This window comes from Diceros bicornis, chromosome 22 (genome assembly GCF_020826845.1).
Source record: "Diceros bicornis minor isolate mBicDic1 chromosome 22, mDicBic1.mat.cur, whole genome shotgun sequence".
Lineage (NCBI taxonomy): Eukaryota > Metazoa > Chordata > Mammalia > Perissodactyla > Rhinocerotidae > Diceros > Diceros bicornis.
Window position 1 is genome coordinate 34,776,608 of NC_080761.1, and position 20,696 is coordinate 34,797,303.

The following is a 20,696-nucleotide window of genomic DNA, read 5'->3' on the forward strand; positions in this document are numbered from 1 at the left end:
AACAATATGTCCAAGTGTCCTATGACAAATAAGAGGGAATATTCTAGGAAAGTGAGCATGGTGTTCAGGAAGATGTGTCAGAATGTCAGAACTAACAGAAATAGAGATAAATCCACCTAAATATTGAAACATAAGGGTGTAAAAGCATTTTAAAATACCTTAATGTAGGCAAGAACTAGTTCCTGATCCCTGTGTAAGACTATCGTTAAAAAAGGTGTGAGTGTGCGGGGCAGGAGACTGGAGGTGCACTGCTGTACAGATTGGGTGGCTTTATCAGTCTGGAAAGTAAGTGTGAGGAGGCAGCATTACTACATATATACACCTTTCTCAGTATTCTTCTTGACACCTGTAAGTGTTCTTTATTTGCTGTATAGACCTTCTCCCCTAACTCCTACCAGGCTTCTGTGGTTTCATATATTTAATCCATTACCACCATCTCTTCTGTTTTTTCTGAAAACTATAGGCAAAATCGCAAAAACCTTGCACCTAAATAAGAGGATATATTTAACTTCAAGCTAAAAAAATGAAATTATATGTCAGATGAGGATCTTCGCCGTGGTCTCATCGGATCATCAGTCTCTGAGGACTCCCTATTCTCTTACCACTACCCAGTCATTGTGGAGCAATGATCAGACACAGAGAATGTGCCAATAGAAGGGAAAGGCCAGACTGATTTCCAGCTAGTGGGGCTCATTGCTTTGTTGAGTTTTATAGCCTTTACAGGAACAAAAGGTTGCTACAGAAATAAGCCAGGCTGTTGACTGACTAACCCAGCTACAACTGATGCTCTAGAATTGAGTAAGTAAGGATGAGAAACTAAGCTGTTTCTTGAACCTCAGGGAGCAAGATATGTCTGGTTTGACATGCTCCAACCTCAGCATTGGCTGAAATCATCAGCAGCATAGAAAGTTGAGATTAAAATTATTTAAAAGCAGAGCGTCTGAGAAACCAGTAATCTTGTTCTTACAAAAATATCTTCTTAAATTTTTTGGTTTAAAAACTAGGGTTATTTTCATGGTCACCCAAAACATACTTACAAGATAGTAAAGAGAGAGAATAGAGAGAACAGAGTGGGTAGACCATAATAAGAATTCAAAATGACTTTTCTAAGTTTTTAGAGTATGTGTGCATGACTTGATGATGTATTGAAAACCCGCCCTAAAAACAACTATGATCTTCCTCGATAGTTTTCTCCTTTTAATCCCAGAATTTAGAAGAGTGCTAGCCAACTGACCCATTAATTACATTTTAATGTATTTTATATTTATTTCACATTTATATTTATACTTTAATATATTTTTTAGATTTTATATTAATATATTTATTAATTATATTTTAGATTTAATTTATTGTGTTAGAGGAGAGTAATTATTAGGAATGAAAGAATGAAAATAATCTAAATAAAATATATTTCACTGATTATACCATATTTTATATATGTCTCTTCTAATGAAGAATAATAATAATGAAGATTTATTCACTCAAGAAATTAGTACCTCTCTATGGAATGAAGTGGAAACTCTGTATATGGTTCCTTTAATATGTCCTCCAGGTTTCTCCTTTCAGAATGAACTCCTTCTAGATGTTCACATAACTTCATTCTCTGACCTCTTTCAGATTTCTCAAATATCATCTTCTCTGTGAGCCATTTTCTTTACTCTCTTTAAAAATTTGGTCCTTCCACCCTGACAATGTGCCTATTCCATGTCCCTGCTTTCTTTTTACTCCTTGGTCCTTGTCACTTCATAATGTAATATATATTTTATTTAATATTCTTGTGTATTAGCCATTTCTCACACTAAAATGTAACTTCATGAGATCATGGATTTTTGCAGGCTTTGTTTAATCTCTGGCACCTGAAAGAGTGTTTGGCATAGAATAGGTAGTTAAGTAAATGTTTGTGGAACGAAAAAGTGAATGTATTAGATGGCCTAGGAAGATAATACAGCTGGAAATATAATAAAGTGTAACCTTGAAGAAAAAACAAAATGTAAGTGTTCTGTAGAAGAGTAACAGCTTCTAAAAAAGAGATACAGAAGGCAGAGAAGTGGGTTGAAAACTCAGAGAGTTGTTTTGTTAAGAAAGCCAAGGGAAGAGGTTATTTTAAGAACATAGTGGTCAATAGTATCAAGAGGTAAAAGTGGTTCAAGGAAGAGGATTAATGAAATGTCACGTGTGACTTTGTGACATGAGTATCACTAATAAATTCAGTGAAAGCTGCTGCCTTAGAGTGGGTGTAAAATCTAATTGAATTAGGCTTGTCAATAAATGAGAGCCAAAGAAATGGAGACAGATTCAACAGCCCTTTCAGGAATGTTTGAATGCAAATGGAGGCAAGAAATGTACCTTCAGAAGAATAAGTGCTTGAGTGTGGGACTTATTTTGTACAAATGGGACAGATGTGAGAATATTTAAAAGACAAAGGGAAGAATCAATTAGATAGCTGAGGTGTATCTAAGAGAGAAATAATATCAGTAGTGTAAACTCTTTGAGATGTGAAAGTAGATGGTGTCACAAACTTTGCTGACTGTTTATTCAATACCTATTCTCTTCTTCTACACAGCAAGATTCTCAATTTTTCAGCATGATGATGTTTCCGATTAAAAATACTCATATCTTGGGGCCAGCCTGGTGATGTGGTGGTTAAGTTTGTGCACTTTGCTTCAGCGGCCCAGGATTTGTGGGTTCAGATCCCGGGTGTGGACCTGCACACCACTCATCAAGCCATGCTGTTGCAGTGACCCACATACAAAATAGAGGAAGATTAGCACAAATAATCTTCCTCAAGCAAAAAGAGGAAGATTGGCAACAGGTGTTATCTCAGGGCCAATCTTCCTCAATAAAACAAAACAAAACAAATAAAAAATATTCATCTCTTGTGATTTCATTGCTATTAGGTATGATCTTGTGATCCATTTAACACATTTAAGACAATTTAAGACATCAAAGGGAAGTCATTGTTTAGGATTCCAGCAATTTTTATTAAAAGATCAAGGTGTATGTTCTACCTGGAAAAGATCCTTTGGACTAAGGAGATAAATAATCTGAAAGGCAGAATATTAAATAGTCATCCACGTGGACACTGAATGCATCCAGGATAAAAACATGGCTTGAGTTGAGAAGTGAAAAGTTGGGTTGAAAAAGTAAGACTGATGTGAAGGTTTTGATGAATGAGAATAATGAAGATATTGAAAAATAATTGCTAGGAGAGGGAAGTTTGGTATAGCCAAATGGGCATCAAAGTGATGGGCATGGGCATCAAAGAAACAGAAATTATTTTCAACAAAAGAGTGGACAATAATAAACTATAAAAGCAATGGGGAGCAAGGGCACCACTGTTTGACTCTGTAGTATATAAAGTATTGGATAATAAAACTGCCATTTAAGAGGAAAACATGGAAATGGTGGGTTCAGAGAATACCTAGTTTCCTCTTATGACATGGAAGTGGTCATACTGTTTCAACAAAGTTTTAGGATAAAATGAAGTTTGCTGCTTATGGGGTAGCACTTCCAAGATGTACAGTAGAAGAGTATTTTGGGCGGAGTGAGTCGGAAATAAGAGTCAAGGGCAAGGAAATACAAAGCATTAAGTGAATGATGATGTGTCAAATGGTAATAGGAACCTGGTCGTCTTTCATTCACACAATTTCTAATATTTCAACCAAGATTAAAAATTTTAAATGTGATGTAATTGTGAGTTACATATCTTCCCATTTATGATCTTATCCCTCTCTTATATTGGGCAGTCTTTATTACAGAATAAAAGAATAAAAACTAATTATTGGATCTTTGTAATTTTGTCTCATTTCTGTTTCTATTAGTTTATATTACACTAAAAACAGTGTACCATTCATTTTGTGCTTTTCAATTTACTTTATATGCTTGTGCTATCATTTCATCTTACCTTTTTACCTGTAGCCTTTATGGTTTTCTTTATCGACATAATTACTCTGCATCTCACTTGTAATCTTCCACTATGATCTTCCCTCCATCGTTACTTATTTTTCCTCCCATCTCTACCAGTAATTTCACTCTTTCTTTTTGATCCAAGTGGAAACTTTTTTTTTCTCCTTGGGGTTCTTATGCACTCACTTTGTCAGAAAAAAGAATTTGATTCACCTCAATTCCCGAAGATATTAATGTTAACTAGAATCTACTGTAGAAACATAATTTTAGCTAGTTTTTTCATTTTCCTGTTTAGTTCATTTTCTTTATAAGTTGAAAGATTCAACTCTATTTTATTAAAAGAGCACTAATTTTTAATTCAGTAGGTCTACCTTGCCAGTAACTACCATGCATATTCACTGTATTTCAGGAAGTATTTATTAAGGGATAAACATGGGAGAGTTTCAGGGCTAGATACTAGGGAAGAAAAATGTTAATGAAACACATCCAATCTCTTTCAAATCCTCATTATCTTGGGCAAGAGGCACATGTCTATATAAGAAATCATAGCCCAAGGGAGATAGTTATTGACAGCATAAGAAAAATAAAAATATAGCCTTAGATTTGCACAGAGAGGTGCAGAATTATTTATAAGGAGGTGGTCTGTTAGGAAATGGAATTGGGTATCCGAAAATGATAATAACTCTGATGAGATAAGAAGGAGGAGGAGGGGCCGGCCCCATGGCTTAGCAGTTAAGTGTGCGTGCTCTGCTGCTGGCGGCCCGGGTTCAGATCCCAGGCGGGTACCGACGCACCACTTCTCTGGCCATGCTGAGGTGGTGTCCCACATACAGCAACTAGAAGGATGTGCAACTATGACATACAACTATCCACTGGGGCTTTGGGGGTAAAAAAAAAAAGGAGGAGGATTGGCAATAGATGTTAGCTCAGAGCCGGTCTTCCTCAGCAAAAAGAGGAGGATTGGCATGGATGTTAGCTCAGGGCTGTTCTTCTTCACAAAAAAAAAAAAAGAAAGAGGAGGAAAAGGATGAAGAGGAAAATGAGCAAAAGAAGGAAGAAGAGCAGTAGAAAGATGGGATGGAAAAGGAGGAGTTAAGAACTCAAAATAGCGCAAGGAGAGATATGGCAATGTAAGATGGGGTAAAGAAAATCAGCAAATTCATAGTCATGAGAGACCATGGCACTTTCAAGCAATGAGAAGTGGCTGTGGCTGGACCACAAGAGGTATAGAATAGTTTTGGAGACCAACTGGGAAATACCTTGAATGTCCTCCTATGGCATTTGACAGATTACAATACGGTTGTCTTAGGTTTGCAAAAATTGAGCAAGCCATTTTTAAGAACAGAATATATGAAGAGAATTCTAAATAGAGTTTGCTATCCTTTACACCTTCTTTCTGCAACTCTATTTAATCACTGGAGACTGATTTTATTTTTGAAATATAGTCAAGTATTGTGATCTTATTACAGTATACAAAATTAGAAACAAAAAACAAATAGTATGATTCATATATATTTCTCTTTCTCTAAAAAACCAAATACTTATAAAAAATGGTTATTTCATGTAATGTTTAAAACGTTATTGCTTTTATTAGTAGATGAACATAGACGAATTTAAGGCATTCAGTTAGATAATATTCATTATTCACCTGCTTAGTGCTGTTGCTATCATATTAGGTATGCTAATTTATACAATTAACCTTATATAATTGGTTTAAAGACCTTGTCTAACAGGGCAGTTTATTAGTTCATTGATGGAATAAATGAAGAAGTCTCGAATCTGAAGTAATTTCTTAGAAAACTCATTATTATTGCAATATACACTTTCCCTTTGGTTTTCGTTTTTCTCTTTACTAGCATTTAAAGTTATTATTTAAAAGAAATAAATCCCAACAGTATTGTTCAGAATCTCCCAAAGAAATTTAATTTCTGTCTGGTTAGGTATATATTTCATATTATTCAAGAAGAGCAAGTAATGGAAAATCATTATTCAAGGTAAAAACTGTTTTATTTCAGTCTTCTCAATTAGAGCCAAAAAATTCAATCAAATAAGCTTTCAGGAAAAGAAAGACAATAAATACAACAGTAAAGCAGGATATATTTGTGTATTAAAATTAAGGCACCATATGCAATTTTTGTGCTTCATTGCCCAACACATGGTGATGGAAAGAAAAAAAGCTAGTGAAAGGCATTAACCCGGTAATAGGTTCTGGAAACACTGGCCTGGTGACAGACAACTAGATCAATCAGCTCAGCACAATAAAAGCATTGTGATCAAAGCCAAGGCAATAAACACGGGCAAACTAAAATATAATTTATGATTTTAGTTACAAATTTCTATCAGATCATCCCATAGGTACTTGAGACTCTGCATATGCAGAGCAAAACTCATTATTTCTTTTCCAAAAAAACCAATCATTTCTATTGTGCTACTTCTTCCCAGAAGAGCTGCTGTGCAGGGGGATTTTTAACCTGGAAACTTTAGAATCATAGTCAAATTTTCACTCTGGCTCATTCCCTACATTCAACTTGTCATCAGTTTGAATGCGATGTGATGTTGTGTTGTGTTTGTTCTATTCTATTCTACTCTATTCTATTCTATTCTATCCTATCCTATCCTATCCTACCCTATTTTAGTCTATTCTATTGCAAGTGTATGCTTTAAAATGTCATTTCTTCTTTGACTTTCATGGTTCTATTTCTAATGTACCTTAAAATTTAACTACAAATTATTACATGGCTTAAAACTATCTTCACGTCCAGCCTACCCTAATCTCTGCTTCCTGAGATGCTTCTTAATGTCATTCTTTTACTCTTTTGCTCAAAATGAGTAAATGTTTCCACTCTATTTAGGGGAAAAAAATGTCTTTGTAGGGCTTTCAAACCCTCTGCCAAGACACCAAGCTATCTTTCTGGACTCATCTTTTTGGATAAGCTCATTCAAACCCCTCCAGAACCTTATGCTGAAGCCACAATGTATCATCTTCTACCTCTGGAAACTGCCAACTTCTGTCCTACCTCATTTTCTGCCTGTATGTTTTGTTTGCCTAATTTGCTATGTTATTATTTCTTTAAGAATACCTATTTTTTAAATGCAGAATTGGTTTCTGTAGCAGATATGGCTCATGCTTCTCAAAATCCATGTTTGCCTTCAGAGTTTAGTGGACATATGGCTTTCCTGCTAGAAACTACTTTTCCCAGCTTCCTTTGAAGCTTAGTGTGTCATGTAACTAAGTTCTAGCTAAGAGGATGTGAACAGAAAAAAATGTACATAATTTCAGTGCTGTGTCTTTAGAAAAATAACTCCTTCCTTTCTATATCTTCTTCCCCCTTCCAACAGTGAAAAATGTAGATGTAATGGTGGTAAGCCAGTTTTAACCATGTGGATTAAGTTAGCACTCTAGGTGATGGCAGAAGAACAAGGTAAGTGGTAGCTGGGTCCTGTTGTTACTGCTTGTACTGACCTGAGCTTCAGCTCTGGACGATTTGGTTATCTTAAAAACTTACGTGAAAGGAAAAAACTCCATCTTATTTAGGACATTATATTTTGAAATCTCTTTGTTATATTGGATGAATGATTCCCAGAGTAATGTTTTCCTGAATATATATATATATTTGTTTTTTGTGAGGAAGATCGGCCCTGAGCTAACATCTGCCAATCCTCCTCTTCTTGCTGAGGAAGACTGGCCCTGGGCTAACATCCATGCCCATCTTCCTCCACCTTATATGGGACGCCGCCACAGCATGGCTTGCCAAGTGGTGCATTGGTGCACGCCCGGGATCCGAACAGGCAAACCCCGGGCCGCCGCAGTGGAGTGCGCGCATTTAACCGCTTGCGCCACAGGGCTGGCCCCTGAATATTTTTTGGTGTATGTATGTTAGAACATTCAAGATGTAATAGTGAATTCTAAGGGCTTGAAGCAGAAAACCTTTGCCTCCTTCATCATTGATTTTGTCACAATTTTTTTTCTAATCTTGGTTCTAGGTCTTAGTGTGCAATACTATTCAAGCAGTTATCTATAGCTGCATAACAAATTGTCCAAAAATTAGAATTTTACAACAGCACATATTTATTATTTTCTAATATTTGTAGGGCAGAGATCTGCATGTAGCTTAGCTGGGTTCACAGACTCAGGGACTCTTGAGAGCTTGTAATCAAAAAGTGTTATCCGGATGCAGTCATGTCAATATGTGATATTGATAGGATCCAGAATCCACTCAAGCTCAATTGGTGGTTGTTGACAGCGTTCAATTTCTTGCAGGCTGTTAGATTGAAGGGTTCAGTTCCTTGCTAGCTATTTGCCAGAGGCTGTCCTCCATTTCTTGTATTATGGGCCTCTCCATCAGGCAGCTTACAACATGGCAGCTGGCTTCATCAATTTGAGCAAGTGGGAGCGAACAATTGAGAGAAAGTGAATGTGAACAGGAAAGAAGTCACAATGATTTACAACCTAATCTTGGAAGGACATTCCATCACATTGGAGTATTCTGTTTGTTAGAGGAAAACCATTAGATCTAGCCCACATTTGAAGAGAAAAGATTGTACAAAGGTTGAACTACAAAGAGGTGGGGATCATTTCAGAAGCTGCCTAACACAGTGGTTTACTGAAATGCTTGTTGAATATGAAGATTCCTTTGCCTCATTCCCATGGATTTTGTTTTGTTATACCTCGGGGTAGAGGTAATGGCCACTCCAAGTAATTACAATGGAAAAAAACTGATTATACAATGCTCTAATTTTAAAATGTTCAAAATTATTAATAAAATTAGTAAAAAATACAACTAACAGACACAAATTTTTTTCATTCTCATAATGTATCACAATTAAGCAACAATTTTCTACCTAACCAAAATCAGGCATTCTCTAGCTTACTTTGGGGGAACAAATGCCTCAATATCATATTATTATTGGCTACATTTAGTTTTCTGCTCTCCGTAAAAATTAAAGTTATAATTTTCAAGCAATGTACTGTTTATTAATCTTAATGAGCATACTTTTTGGATACTGAAAATCTGTATTTAAGAAAAGCATCAAATGAAATTTGAAAAATAGCACACAATAAAAAATATATTTCCAAAATTGTATAAATGTATTTTAGATCTTATTTGTCAAAAAGTGGGTGTGTAAAGACAAAGAAGCTTTGCCATTTTCCTATATTTATAGGTTCTAGAGTATAGATATTTAGATAGATAAAAATAGATATAGATATAAATAAAGATATACAGACTATAGATAATGACAACTGAAAAGTTACATGAAGAATATGTCCATTCACAAACAAAAGCATTCTATTCCTTAACCATCTCTAGGGTATTTCTGAAGCTCCCTGGTTTCTCTCCTTCTCTTTCGTTCTCTTTTTTTCCCTTCCCTTCTCTTGTTACTCTGCACACTCATTTGGCAATATTATCCACCTCCATTATTGCTACTACTATCTACATATGCGTGACCTAAAACTCTATTATCTTCAGCCCAAAATTTATTCGTACAACAAAACTATTTATTCAGCTCCCTGCATCTCTATCTGAGTTTGCCTGAAGATTCTACTTCCACTTTTCCTACCAATTCTACAGGTTGTTTGTATGGATTTCTAATGTATGGTGTCCTGAAAAACTTTGCAAATATGAAAATTATCACCTACATAATGTTGTCTCATCAACATTTAAACATGCAGAAATCACCTTGTCTTGAACACAAAAAATAAAAAGTCTAAACCCTCCATTGATTTTACTAGTCCTTGCAATTATCACTTATTTCCTTCATTTTCTTTATGAACAAACTTCTGGGAAAAGCAGCCCCAATGCTCTATGTCCATGTTCTCAACTTCTACTCACTCTTTAACCCAATCCAATCTGGTTCTCATTCACGTTACACCACTGAAAATTCTCTTCCACAGATTACCAACAGTCTCCGTTCATTCATTTTCCAAGAGTGTAGGTTTTGGTTCTGATTTTTCTTTGCTCCTTCATCAGGACATAATTCTGTTAACCACTGCTTTTTTTGAATTACTCTTCCTTACACCTTCTTGTTTTACTCCTAATTTGTCTTCAGGTGCCAGGCACATCCTCATCCTCTTCTGTTCTGACCTAAGTTATTGAACCTACTATTTCTGCTTAAATTTCACTGGTGAAAGCAAGATGGATAGCCACACCTAACTTCAAAAGGAGTGAAGAAGTGCAAACCAACAATATACTCAGAAGATGGAGCGTCTGCAACACCACTCTGTTCATAATGCACCCTATCTTAATGGACTATAAAGTCTAAGGCTGAATTGTAATCTTCAAGTATTTTTAAGAATATTCAACTTTCTCTCAATTTATCAACCTCATGTCACTTGCAGATTGGGAGTCAAAAAGAATTTAATAACTTACTAGATTCTTGAATGCCAATATGACTGGTCCCTTCCTTTTCCACTTATCAAATACCCAAAAAACCCAATATGAACAAATAAGCTTTCCATGAAAAATTTAGTCCCCAATTTTGATGCAAAATCTTTTGGCTACATGATTTCCCCTGTCGTGGATGGGCCTAGAGGTAAGCCATCAGACAGCAGATTCTGTCTGGCTTTATTACAGGTACAAGATTTCATTCTCTCAGACTCGGTATTTCTCAAACTAGGTATTTTCACTAAGGATATATTCCAAAGGAAAAGTAGTTATAAATATGTATGCAAGCATATTCATTGTGGTGTGGTGTGGTGTTGACAAAAATCTGAAACCAAACTAAATGTCCAGAAGCTAGAGTATGGCTACATAAATATTTATATACCAAATTAATGGAATATATTTTAGCCATATAAATGGTCATTGTGAAGATTTATATGAACATGGATAATTATTTTTGATATGTTAAGTAAAAGAGCTGAATGAAATAATACACTACACCAATTAAAATAGGAAATTGCCTGGGAATTAACCATAATATAAGTGCAGTTAATACCTTACAGTTCTGTTTTTTTTTTTTTTTTTTTTTTTTTTGGTGAGGGAGATTGGCCCTGAGCTAACATCTGTGCCAATCTTCCTCTATTTTGTATGTGGGACACCACCACAGCTTGGCTTGACGGGTGGTGTAGGTCCATACCCAGGATCCGAACCCATGAACCCCAGGCTGCTGAACCAGAGCACGCAAACTTAACCACTATGCCACCAGGCCAGCCCAATTCTGTATATTTTTTATGTTAAATCACCACTGAAATTGTTATATTGTACATGATGAGCAAAAATAGAAAGAAAATAAATATTGGATATTAGGAAGATGGGTATTGAAGACAAAGCTAAAGTTCTGCCAGTGAGAGCTCCTTTCCTGGGATTATATATTTGTTTATGATTAAGAGCTCAAAGAAGGCATAAACGATCAGGGAATGGTTAATAAAGAGGCTACCAAAACAATGAAGGTAAAAAGATGAGATTTTGCCCTCAGGAAAAATTAGAAGTGATAATGATAATATTTGCTGTTGGAGTTTTCATGTGTGGAGCTACAGAAGACACAACAGGGTCACAAGCAACGCCAGTATCACATTTCCCCCTTAAGCCTGATTATTGATTCTATGCTTTCAGTGGCTTCTAGCTAATTAGTAAGGAACAGCGTAAGAACATGAGCCCATGGGGAGAAAAACTCATATTCTGTGGAATATGTAGCAATATTCTTCCTGTAGAATGTGCCTGTACAGTTCAGTTACTTAACAAGATAACCTAATGTAAATAATTCTTAATTAGGTTTGACAGTGTCAAATATGTAATTGGAAAGGCACAGAGAGAATGCTAAAGTATCATGGAGGTAACAATTGCATGAAATACCCGCTGCCCTTAGGGCTGATGGGAAAAAGGAAGTGATCTGGATCATTAAAATTTAAGAGCTTGGAGAAAGGGTCCTGCACAACTAAAACTCTGACCTGTGAACAGGTGAGTTCCGGCCAGCAGCTATCTGATCTCTGAACTCGAAGAGAGCCAGACTTCTGAAGAGGAGGTGCCAGCTCAAGGTGCTGGTATCTCTGAAGAGGAACAATGATGCTGTTTTCGTGACTTGTATAAAGCTGCACACTAGACTCAGCTGCTGCTATTGGAAGTAAATGCTGCTGCTGTGGTGAAGAAGCAAGGTTGCTAAAGGAACAGGAGGCCAACAGGAAACAAGGCCTTCCTTCCGCCGCCAGCCTCTCAGTCTCTCTCAAGTCTGTAGTTGGCAGAGCCTGAAAGGGAGCAAGATGGCAGAGCAAAAATGTGGTATGTAGAGTCCCCATCCCCAGCATCATAAAACAAATTACTGAGGTACAGAAGCTTGTTAACTGGTATTGAAGGAGTCACCAGAGATCATGGCCAGAGTATATATGCATTGAGTCCTTTATGGATTCATTTGTATATTCAGGTGCCATGAACATTAGTACACATTGATTACATGAAAAGAAAATTGCTAGTCTCCTCATATATAAGTGAGTATAATATATGGTCCTCAGACTTCACATGATTATTATTTAGTAGTGAGTTTGATCCTAGGTCCTAAGTTATCATCTGGATTTATATTAGTTAGCTTGGCATTATTACTAATAGCATCACATTTTACTTTCAAAAATCTTCCAATTTGGATGATAAATTATATGGTTACTGAACACATAACTTACACATAAATAGACATTGATTTGCATTTTACTAGCAACATATGTAAGAAATATTAGTGATAAAATGAAAAGAACATATAACTATATTGGTATAGATAGTACAAATGATGTGAAAGAAAATATTCTTGAGGCAGGAAATGTTTGAGTTGGGTGTTAGAAGATTAGTGAACATTTACCATTGTCTTGAGGCAAATGACACTTCCAAGAGCAGACACAACATAGGACACAGGGAAACTGCATGAAGTTCTAACCAAGAGATGGAATGAATTTGCAAGTTCACATGTAGATGTAAGCAATCAATCAAAAGGATCTATTGCTGACTCTGAATCTACCTAAATACTGCAGTTAAGTCTACGATGTTGATGCTGCTAGGGGCATTGCAGATATCTCATTTAAAATTGAGAGAAATAAAATCAGGGATATTTCCAGCTTTTTACTGTTATGAGTAAAGCTTCTATAAACATTTGAATACAGATTTTTCTTGAACATAGATCTTCATTTCTCTGGGAAAACTGCCCAGGAGTGTAATTAATTGTTGGGTTGAAAGTATATAATGTTCAGTGGAGTAGTTTAGCTTTTCTGCTTATATATCTTGATCTTACTCCTCTTTTCAAACTTGAATAACTGCCATAATCTTGTATTTGCACTTGGAAGAATATGTAATTGACCAATGTGCATGTAGGCATGTATGAGTGCATGTGCGGTGTGCGTGTGTCTTTGTCTGTGTAGGAGTGTCCCTCATGGAGGAAGTGCTTGGCCAGAAAGATTACAGTTGCAAAAGGAAAGAAAGAGATAAAATTTCCAAAATATGCTTCAGCAGTCTTTCCAGTTCTAAACGTTTGGTGAATAGATGATAATAAGAAACTCGCTATTGAATAAAACATTTGCAAGGAAAGCACTAGACTTTTCTTCCAGGGATTTGAGATACTGTCTGTCTTCCCTTGTTTAGGCATGTGTTTACTTCTTTTACACCAGTATAAATAAGTACAATGATTTTTAGACACATTGGGGATACCCATCTGGTATGTTTTCAGGGAGAAATACACCTGGGAACTGAACAATGCTGCACATCACTGAGCTGTAACATCTAATTATTACTGGTGAGGAAAGCCATACTGAATGGGTCAGCTTTTAGATAATGCTGCTCTATGTGTTTCTCCTGTCAAGCTATCTACTTGTCATTTACGTAGCTACCGATGGATGCCTCCATTCATCAGGTGTTTGAAAGCAGTATTCCTTTGGAGGACAGGGATTAGTATAGGGGTTTGAAAATACAACACCTGAAGAAATGGACTAGAGTAGAGATCTAATTCATGACTCTTTTGTAGGAAGCAAAACATGTGGTAAACGGAGTCCTGTGTACCAATCTCATGGACCAATAAAAGAAGACATACATTATTACTGATGCTACTTCAAACTCCTCAATGATACTTTAAAAAAAAATGAAAAGCTTTCATCTGATGTCTGAGCATTTCTCCTGTCCATCTGATATTTTCTTCCAGTTTTATTCTTTTTAAGGTCTTCTTTCACATAATATTTCAGTTGAAAGTTGTATTTTAAGCTTCTTAGATAAAAGGTGTGCATGATATTATCAATTAAATATCTGTCAGTCACTCAGGACAACAAAAATAACCATTTTTCAGAAGGATGAAACAGCCATTTTCTTAAATTTCTGTTGAAGTTTAATACAAGCAAATATAATCCCTTAATGGATAAATTAAACAAATACAGTGATGAAACATTATTGCGAGAGAATTTATCAAACTATTCAATTAATAGAAATAACTTTGCTTTACTCTAAAAACTCTTGATATAAATTAAGCTCATATATTCATATACTCTTTAGTAAAAGAATACTATTTGAGAGGTATACCCTTGGACGTGGTATCATTGGCATATTTTGATATTTTAAAAATGATTTTACACAAGCAATTGCCACCTCAGCATAAAATTTTTCTTAAAAAATTGATATTTTTAAAATCTACTACATATTCAGAAAGTGGTTGAACATAATTTTAAAATACATTTTAGAAAGAATATACTGAAGCTCCACATTTATTTTTACTTTCATGGCAAATTTAGTTTTAAGAGTTTTTATTCACCTCTCCCTTTGCTGACAGTTTTTTAAAGGAGTCAGTTACGTATATCTCCCAACATAATGTATATAACTGACGGCGGTCTCATGATCATGTACACATGATACATATTCACACTCCCTCTCATGATAGATTCTAATGACCACATGCTGTGTTGTGCATGATTCTCTCTGTGACAGTTGGCTTTTTTCTATTATTTTCCATTCAAGAAACTATGTAGTGATTCAAACTAGGGATAATGAGGCAATTATTAGCAAAAGCACAATATTGGATTTTAGTGCTACAATTATTATTAATAACAAATAATTTGTAACACATCTCAGAGCTGATCATAACATGCCTGTATCATAATACAGCAGCTGAAAATACTATGTTTAGAAAAAGTATGGACACATGTACGCTTGATAATTGTGGTGAATATGAAAGAGCTTGCTTTAGATATAAACATGCATTGGGAAGTTTGTTAAAATCTCCTTGCCAAGCGTTGAGTAAGGAATTCCTGTTCCCTCAATTGTGGTGTTTTTTTTTTATTGTTTTTAAAATTTTTTGTTTATTGCAGTAACATTGGTTTAGAACATTGTATAAATTTCAGGTGCACATCATTATACTGCTATTTCTGCATGGATTACATCATGTTCTCATGTTCACCACCCAAATACTAATTACAATCCATCACCACACACATGTGCCTTATTATTCAATATCAACATTGTGATTAGAGAGACGATAACTGAGAAAGAAAAGATTCATTGGATTGAGAATTCCACTTCTTATAGTAAAATATACACTCCTCTATCAGACACAGAGTGCAGAAATAAAAAAGATGGATTTATAGACAGAAATATTTAAAACTGGTTACAAGGCCCATGACTGTACTGTACACTAGAGGCCCTGATATTCAACCTAGTACAAATTCTCCCTCCTCTGTGAAGCTTTTCTCTTCCTATTTTCTATGATCATTTCCTCCCTTGAGCACCTACAAATCCTAATGTTTGTGTCATCCATGAGGCAATTAACCTTGTACTGCTTTATAATGTCTCTTATATTGTTGTCATCGACTAATATATTCTTCACTTCTTTTTTTGTTCGTTTGTTTACTAAAGCTCATTTCCCTTAGGTAGTCCATAAACTACTTTAAATCAGAGACCATTTGCTATACTTCTTTGCCCATGAGTATATAATGGGCTAAGGTAAACAATTCTGGTGTTTAATTGTGTTAAATTTCATGAGGTGTGGCCTCATGAAAATGCCAGTACATTTTTGTTTTCCTTTTTTGTTTCTTTAGGATTTCAATCTCTTGATAGCGGGACATGAGGTACCAGTAAAAGGAATTGCTGTAAATGGGTCTTCAGTAATGTGGTGGTGAGGTGTTGGGCAAGGGGAAGTGTTCTATAGTCTTGTGATTAGGTCTCAGTCTTTTTGTTAGCCTATGCCTCTGGACTTTGAATTTCACAAGAGTTTCCCAGTTTTTTTCTCTCCCATTATGTGTGACAGAATGGGTAGAGTGGGCTGGATTTGGGTATTTCCCTTCTCCCACATGGAAGGCTAGAGCCAGCTGGAGTTGGATGTTTCCCTTCCCCAGTTCAGTTAGGCTCTTAAAATACCCCAGCTGATTAGGCTTCAGTTAACTAGTTTCCCCTGTGGGCGGGCCTGTTAAGAAGAATAGATAGCTCTGGGATATTTCAAAATGGTTCCTCTTCTCCTCCTCCTGCCAGAAGCAGGAGGGGATTTTTCTCAGATATTTACTGTGGGAACCCCGGGAGAGCTCTTGGAGGCAAAGGTCAAAATACTGTGAGGTCCTCCCTATGACCAGTTCCCCCTGGAGATTTTAAATCTCAGAGTTGTCCACACTGAGCCTCCAGCAATTTGAAAAACCCTGATATAGTTCAGATTTTCCTTCCCCAGCAATGGTTTTAGGGGTAGTTTCTACTCATGAATCTGTGCTCAGCTAAGCCAGGGCTCTCTCTTATTTGGATGTCTGTCCCTCCAATCTTGGGAGTGGTAGTTTGCGCTGTGTCCTCCTCTTTTATGGGTAGAAGACCAGTTGTTGATTTTTCAGTCTGGTCAGCTTTTTACCTGTTGTTAGAACAGAGTGGTGACTTCCAAACTCCTTACATACAGAAATGAAACTGGAAGTCTAGGGTTTTTTTTGAGGTGATGAAAATATTACCGGACACAAACACAGGTTCGTTTACCTGCCACACAAGAGGGGCCAAAATAAAAACTGGAACACCAGGCTTATGGCAAGGAAAGGGGTTTATTTCAGGTGACATCAGCTGGGACATGAGAGTCAGCCCTCAAATTCGTCTCCTCGAAAGATGGGAGTCAAGGGTTTTTAAAGGTTGCAAGGAACGTGGCTGCTTGTAGGAAGGGGAAGGAAGCATGTAGCCTTGCTGATTGGTGCCTTCCCGCCAGCCTGCCTTTGGTCTTATGAGGCTGCTTGCAGTGAGGAGGATGGCAAGATAAGGGAATTGCAGGTGAGTGTCCCTGGTTGTCTGCCTCCGTAAAGGATGGTGGATTCTGGTGCCAGGAAGCCAAGGAGTTGGGGTCTGAGAAGTTTCAGCTTCTTGATATTCTCTGGATATCATAGTTTCCCTGTAATAAACTTCAAGGATCCATAATTAGCCAAAACTTGAGTGTGAGCCCAGGGTGAGGCCACCTGGACTTTTAACAATTTGTAAATTCTGTTTGCCCTTTGAAGCTCAGGGATACAAAGGTTAGAGAAACCGATATTTACATATGAACTTAACTAAAGAAGCAGGGAAGGGGGATGGGTGCTTTTGGTTTTAACCCCATATATGCTGGGTTTAATGTAGGGGAACTGATTCAGGGCCGGCATCAAAAACGGTCTAAAATTGACCATAACGATGGTGTACATATCTGTGAATATAGTAAAAACCATTGAATTAATCACTTTACATGGGTGAGTTGAATGGTATGTCAACGATATCTCAATAATAGTATTTTAAAAAGGACAGTATAAACGTATTTTTGTTTGAACTCCTTTTTTTATCCTATGAGATTTAAAAGGCAACCACAAAAAGCAATAAGGAATCTTTCTGATGGAAACACAATGTATAGAGAAATAATTTGTGACATAGAGTAAAGGAGAGTGGAACAGAGTATATAAAATGAAAGTTTTTGTATACTATTGAAATTAAATTGTTCATGAACTAGAATCTTGTAAATTAAGATATTAATGGTAATCCTCGGTATAGCCACTTAGAAAATGACACAAAATATATAGCAAAACAAATAGGAAATTTAAATGGCACATTATAAGATACCTATTTAACACGAAAGAAGCCAATAATTGAGGAACTGTGGAACAAAAAAGATATAAGCTATATGGAAAAGACAAAATAAAGTAATAAAGAAAACAATTCATTGTTGCATTTGTAACATATATAAATATATTATGATAACAATAATAGCACAGAAAAGGGAGGCAAGAGGGAATAGAGTTAGTTATAAAGGATTGACAATTATACATTTCACTGTAATTAAATTAGCATAAATCAGAAGTAGATTTTGATAAAATAAGTTGTATATTGCGAGCCCTACAGCAAACACTAAGATATTAAGTAAAATATATATAGTGAAAAAAATCCTTAAGGGAATGACATCATTACTCTAGATATATCGACTTAAGGCAAAATAATGTATTGTAGGAGAAAAAGAAGACAAAAATGAGATATATAATAAAACAAAATGTAACATGGAAGATGTGTACAGCTGTATCATAATTATTATCCCTGTTGGAAAACAACTTTACCAACTAGTGTACAATGTTTATGTACAGTTTCTTTTGCCTTAATCTTATATACAACACATATTTCCAAAGTTACTTATGTCTGCATTTTCTCCAGATCCCCTATAGAGATTGATTTATACATTTCAAAAGCAGATAGCTTTTCTGCATTCCTTCTTTGGATCCTCTACTCTCCTAAATAATTATTATTTTTTTAATTTGCATTCATTAAAGTCCACTCTTTGTACTTTCAAGTTCCATGAATTTTGACAAATTCAAAATATCACGTATCTAACCAGTGCAGTATTATACAAAATAACTTCACAGCCCTAAAGATGCCCTGTGCTTTATCTATTCAGTCCTCTCCCTCTCCCTCTCTGGTACCTCTGGCAACCACTGATCCTTTTACAGTCTATAATTTTGCCTTTTCTAGAATTCATAAATTGGAATAATACAATAGGCAGCATTTTCTGATTGCTTTATTTCACTTAGCAATATGCATTTAAGCTTCCTCTGTATAATTTTTGTAAATTTATAACTCATATTTTTCTTCTTTTATCACAGGATAATATTCTGTTGTCTGGATTAATACAGCTTGTTTGTCCATTCACCTGTTGAAGAGCATTTTGAAGGCTTCCAGTTCTTGGTGATTATTAAAAGTTCTTGGTGATTATGAAAAAAGTTGCTTTAAGCATTTGCAGGAGGGTCTTTCTTTGGACATAGGTTTCAAATCAGTTGGCTAAATATCTAAGAGTATAATTAGTAGGTTGTATGGTAAGAATCTGCTTCATCTGAAAAACTGCCAGACATTCTTCCAAAAATCGCTGTGCCATTTTTCATTCCCACCATCAAATGAATGAGAGTTCTTTTTCTTTACCTCTTTGCCAGCAGTCAGTATTTGGAATTTAGCCACTCTAATAGATGTGCAATGGTATCATATTTTATATTGCATTTTCCTAATGAAAAATAATGTTGAGCATATGTTCATATACTTACTTTTCATCTATATGTCTTCTTTGGTGATGTGACTTTTCAGATCTTTTTCTCATTTTTAAATTAGATTTTTTGTTTTTCTATTGTTGAGTTTTAAGAGTTCTTTGTATATTTTGGATATGAGTCCTTTAACAAATATTTTGTGTTATTTTTTGCAAAAATTTTCCTTCAGTCTGTTGCTTGTATTTTCAGTATCTTAACATTATATTTTGTGGAGAAGAAGCATTTCATTTCATAAAGTCTAACTTTTTTTTTTTCCATGGGTCATGCTTTTGATTTTGTATCTAAAAAATTATTGCCCAAACCAAGGTCGTGATGATATCCTCCTGTATTTTTTCCTAGAAGTTTTTCGTTGTTTTGCATTTAGGCCTATGGGCAATAATTTTGAGCTAATATTATGAAAGGTATAGATCTATATCTACATTCTTTTTTATTTTTTTACATATAATGATCCAATTTTTCCAGCACCATTTGTTGAAAAGAGTATCCTGTCTCTATTAAATTGCCTTTGCTCCTTTGTACAATATCAGTTGACTATATTTGTGTTGGTGTATCTCTAGGATTTTTATTCTGTTCCATTTAACTATATGTCCATTCTCTTACCAATACTTTTCTGTCTTGATTATTGTAGCTTTATAGTAAACCTTGAAGTTGAGTTGTGTGAGTCCTTTGACTTTCCTTGTCTACTTTAGTTTTGTGTTGGCTAATCTGGTCTTTTTCCTTTCTGTATAAACTTGAGAATCACTTTATAGAAATCTACAAAATAGCATGCTAGGATTGTGATTGAGATTGCATTGAATCTATACATCAAAATGGGAAGATTTGACTTCTTACAGATACTGTTTTCCAATACTTGAGTACAGAATACCCCTCCATTTATTTAGATCTTATTTTGCTTGTTTCATCAGAGTTTTGTATTTTTCTAAAAATAGATGCATATATTTTATTGTATCCATCCTTAAGTATTTCATTTTAGGTGCAACGTTAAGTGGTATTGTCTCTTTATTTTCAAATTCCAATTGTTAATTACTGATATATAGGAAAGCAATTGAATTTTTTACAATAATTTTGTATACTGCAAATTTGCTATAATCGCTCATTAGCTTCAGGAGATTTTTTGTTGATGCTTTAGGATTTTTTTATAGAAAATCATGTCATCTGTGAACAAAGAGTATTTTATTTTTACTTTTCAATCTATATATTTTTTGTTTTCTTTTCTTGTCTAATTGCATTAGCTAACACTTCTAGTATGATGTTAAAAAAGAGTAGGGGCTGGCCCTGTGGCTTAGCAGTTAAGTGCGCGCGCTCCGCTACTGGCGGCCTGGGTTCAGATCCAGGGCGT